Source organism: Perognathus longimembris, chromosome 2 (genome assembly GCF_023159225.1).
Source record: "Perognathus longimembris pacificus isolate PPM17 chromosome 2, ASM2315922v1, whole genome shotgun sequence".
Lineage (NCBI taxonomy): Eukaryota > Metazoa > Chordata > Mammalia > Rodentia > Heteromyidae > Perognathus > Perognathus longimembris.
In genome coordinates this window covers 1,581,194-1,586,203 of record NC_063162.1, presented here as the reverse complement: position 1 = coordinate 1,586,203, position 5,010 = coordinate 1,581,194, and positions in this window count along the sequence as shown.

Sequence of the window (5,010 nt, the reverse complement as noted above, 5' to 3'; positions counted from 1 at the left end):
GATTCCAGAAGGCGGAATTCAGGCTTCGAGCCCCAGGCTTGCTCCCTGCCCAACGCCCTCACACCTCACTTTAACGTTTTGTTTTGGTTTTTCTTATTTATTGTCAAAGTGATGTACAGACAGGTTACAGTTTCATACGTTAGGCATCGGATACATTTCTTGTACTGTTTGTTACCTCCTCCCTCATTCCCCCTCCCCCTCCCCCTCCCCCTTCCCCTTTCCCTTCCCCCCCATGAGTTGTTCAGTTCATTTACACCAAACGGTTTTGCAAGTATTGCTTTTGTAGTCGTTTGTCTTTTTACCCAGTGTCTCTCGATTTTGGTATTCCCTTTCAGGTTCCTAGTTCTAATACCAGTATACACGGTTTCCAGTGTACTCAGATGAGATACAGAGATAGTGCAGGTACAGCCACAGGAAGGGGGTACAAGAGGATCGTCAACAATAGAAGCTACGGTTTCACATGGCACTTTAGCGTTTAATTCCACGTGTATCCTAGAGCAGTCTAGGGAGAGCGGTGGAGCATGTTCTAGAAGCGCCCAGGAAGCGGCCGCTGTGAGCAGCCCGGGACTGTGCTGAGAGGGCGGGGGCTGGGCACGGCCTCCGTGGTGCAGAGCCGGGAGAGATGGCGTGCAGCTCCCCACGGGCCCCGCAGACTCGTCCTGAGCTGGGCCGCGCGGTGGCGTCCTGGACGCCAGTCAGCGAGACAGGACGGAAGGCGGCGGCAGCGCCTTTTCCCAAGAGCAGGGCTTCCGAGACGGCGCCGGGAGGTCCATCTCTGCGCGTCGGAGCCCTCTCTAACCATCTGCTCAAGGGCCTTCCGTCCACGGCTCCCTCCAGGGAACAAACGCAGCCTGAGGCTGGGGCGGGCCCGAAGCGCAGTGGCCTCCCCCGCAGGTGCCGCTCTGGCTCGTGTTTCTGACCCCGCACTCAGAGGCCGGGCTGGGAGCCGCTTCGTTCCCCCCCCCCCCGGGGCCCTGCCGGGGACAGCGAGTGAGGCTGCGGGCTGCTCTGCCCGCGTCTCAGCTCGGCCGGGTGTGCACGGCCCGGGAGGCACCGCTGTGCAGGTAGCTGGCCCGGTGAGCGCCATCCGCCCGGAGCGGGGGCTCCTTCCCTTCCCGCCCCTTCACCCCTCCGCACGGGCCAAAGCAGCCTTGCACTGACCCCGCACGGTGATGACCAGAGCCCAACAGTTCTGGGGGCCACGGGGTCCCCCGGGGCGGCCAGTTCCATGCTTGAAATGGGCACAGCACCTCTGGTCGTTGCAGGAAATTCTCTCTTCGTCGCTAACAGCAAAAACGCAGGTATTAATAGGTTTCTTCTAGAAACTGCTGTTGCCCGCAAAGGCCAGGCATCTGCTAAGCAGCCCGCGGAGCGTGGGGAAAACCTGCACTTAAAGCACAGAGACCTGAGGGCCTGCGCGCGGGAAAGCCTCACCTCCCCGGGACGGACACCCACCGTGCGTCCGCAGGACCGGACGCGGGCTCAGGAGGAGCAGGCTCACGGGGACACGGAGAACCCGCCGCCCAGGCCTGCTGGCAGAAAGCCAGCACGGCTCCGGAATGTAGCAGCCTTTAAAGCAAAGCCAGGGTCATTAGCGACTCGAATGATTCTCCCTCCTGTGCCGGGTAAGATCCCGTTCCTTTCAGGAAACTGTTGGCACAGGCTTGTTAGGGAAGGAAGACTTTGAAATCAGTCCAACCTTGCCCCACATCTGAGCCATTCATAATAGAAGACTGATTAATGTTTGAGGCAACTCCAGTCAAAAGCGTGTTGGCTGAAATGCCGACGTTCAATTTTTAACGCGTGGTGTCAGACAGGAGCGGCGCTCTGCGGATGCAGATGGGAAGGGGAGGCTCGGGGAGGGGAGGGGAGGGGAGGGCAGGGCACGCCACTCGCCCAGCAGACGACGCCGGCATCTCGAGGGGACCTGGAGGCAGGCCGTCCCAGGCTTCTGCTAAGCACTTTATTTATTTCCAGTGTGAAGAGAAATTTTGCAGAGCACTAAAACTGCCATGATTTCTAAGTTGTGATATGACAGCATCTTCATCGAAATCTGAGTGCCAAGGAATACGATCTGGAAATTTCCCCGAGGAAGATGACCAAGGGCCCAGAGAACCTGCAGGTAGAAGGGAGCAGGGAAGAGAAGACGGAGGGTGCTGTGTGCCCCGCTCCCAGCCCCCCCTTCACTGGCATGTGTCAATCAATCACATGGGACACAGGAAGTCGGAATCGCCATCTCTGCCTGCCCCCCCTTCACTGACATGTGTCAATCAATCACATGGGACACAGGAAGTCGGAATCGCCATCCCTGCCCAGCCCTAGCAGGCTCATACACTGCTTTGTGGCGAAGCTGCCACTTGGTCTAGCTCACTGTGCCACCCGTCTCTGGGGGCGAGGTGGGGCGTGGTGGCCCCGCTGGCTGCATGAACCTGCGCGGCTTCGGACTGTGCCGGACCCTTCTGATCTTTGGCCAAGGCTCTGCTCCCCAGCTCCAGTTCCCGCTCAGGAAAAGTGGCACCACATAGTCATTGTGCCACCATTCTCTGTGGCTCCTTTACCCTGCAGAGAGAGGAGCTGGTCTGGTTAGGGAGGGATGCCCAACAGGGGCTGAGGGAGCGGAGCCCCTGCCCTGGGAGGTGGGCGGAGGCTGGGCCTGAGGCCCTGGGTGTCACACACCCCCCTCCAGAGCCGAGCCATCTAGCATGCTAGTGAGCAACAGTCCCACAGATCCGCTCCAAGGAGCCTCTGCGGACCTGGCTGAAGAGGGAAAGTAAAGCCAAAGTCAGACTTCAGCAGGCCAGACACGTGTCCTGCACCATGGAGCCCTGCCGGGAATGATGGTCTTGGCCGTGGGACCCAGGAGCGGCTCCTGGACAAAGGAGGCAGGCAGGATCGGTTGCCTGTTTTGCCTGGAGGCTCTCTTGCCACAAGGGAAGGGTGGTGGCCTAACTCCTCGTGCAGAATTTCAGCTGTGATCGCTCCCTTTGCCCCGTGCAGCGCGCTGCGATGAAGGGGTGTGTGCAGATAGCCCACGGGCGTGGGTGAGGGCTCCGCTGGAGCCTTGTACACCAGAGGGGGCTGCCAGCCCCTCGAGACCTCAGCCAAGCACAGCCACACACAGCTCACTTCAGCTTCCTGTCCTGCCGCCTCTGTTTCCTCCTTCCTTGTCCTCCCTCCCGTCCTCCCTCCCTCCTTCCCTCCCTTCCTTCCCTCCTTACTTCACTTAGAATGGTTCAACCTGTGCCAAGAAGCCCTAGTGTTTCCCCTAGCCTTTTCTGTAATATTTTCAGGGATCTGATCTCATATTGAGGTCTTGGATCCATTTGGAATTGATTCTGACACAGGGTGATGTATAAGGATCTAACCCCAGTTTTCTACATGTGTGTGGCCGATTCTGCCAACACCGTTTGTCGAAGAGGCTGTCTTACTTCCATCCTGTTTTGGGTTCCTTTATCAACGATTAAGTGGCTCTAGGTCTGCAGGTTCATTTCTGGGTCTTCAATTCTAGTCCATCGGTCCTCAGGCTTGTTCATGTGCCAGCTTTAGAACAGAGCTTGAAGTTTGGTATTGATATTCCCCCGGCACTCTTCTTCCCGCGAAGGATTGCTTTTGCTATTCAGGGCTTCTATGGTCCCATATGAATTTTTGGATTGCTTCTCATCCCCCTCTGCTGTGTCTGCCGTCAGTCCCACCAATGGGTATTGCATTGAATTTGTAGATAGCTTCTGGCAGCATCGCCATTTTCATGATGTTAATCCTCCTAATGCAGGTGCATGGGAAGTCTTTCCACTTCCTTAAGTCTGCTTTAATTTCCTTTTTCAGGTTTTTAAAATTTTCATCATAGAAGTCCTTCACATCTTTGGTTAAGTTAATTGCTAGGTACTTTATTTTTTGGAAGCTATTAAAAAGGAGTTGCTTTCTTGATTCCAGCCTCTCTCGTCTCACTTGTAATAACTAGAATGTGTCTAGGATATTCTTAGCAGAAGATCACAATATCTCAATAGCTATGCCCAAGTGCATATGCCCATATAAAATGATGCTTATTGAAATGAACCCCAAGAAATGGAAACTAGAGGTTCTTTTAGTGTACTGTTTGCAGTTATTTCTTTTTTTCTTTCTTTGGTTTATTCCCTGTTGTCACGATGTTTTTTTATTTCTGTACCCTTTCTCTTGCATATAGTTTATTTGATTTGGGGAATCGCAGAAATGGTGGGACAAAGGGTGAACCAATACAACAGTGACACTTACTGAGCATTATTTTGGAAAAGAGCTTTACAACTTGGGGGGAGGGGAAGTGGGGGGAAGTGGGAGAAAATGAGGGAGGGGATAGCACTGTTCAAAAAGAAATGTGCTCATTTACCTTACGTAGCTATAACGCCTCTGTACATCACCTTTGCACTAATTTTTTTTTTTTAATGGATGCCAGGAGACGCTGTTTGGAGAGGGGCAGCAGAGCTCCCAGCAGCCGGGAGAAGAGCTCAGGAGGCGCTGGGCTGGATGCTAGGTGGGGAGCCCGCCGCCGGGCAGGACTTGGCCCAGGCCTGTGTGGCCTGTGGGGCAGACAGGCACGACTGGGGGCGGAACTGGGCTGCGAGAGGAGAGAGGAAGGCGTATTTGCATTTTCACATTTACATGGAAGCAGCAGCCGGTGAGCAGCCAGGTTCTCAGGGACGGCTCCTGGCGCCTGTGCAGACTGAAGGCGGACACAGCAGAGGGGTGTGAGGGTTCCTGGATGCCTTTGTTTCTTCGAGGTGGGCGTGGGGTGGGCGGATGGGGAATGTGGCCTGTGGCTCTCTCCGCAATGCAGTACTGGGAGGGGTGGTGTGCAGTCCTCCCACAGCTCTGCCTCCATCCGCGGGTGGTCCTCCAGGGGAGGGACTCTCCCCAAACTGACGCTCGAGGCTCCGCTGATGGGGAGCAAGATGGAACTCAGGCACGTGCACCGCCCCGGCAGCCCCGGGCCGTCCCGGTCACACTCCGTCTGCTCTGTGTCTGCGCCGCGGTTCACGC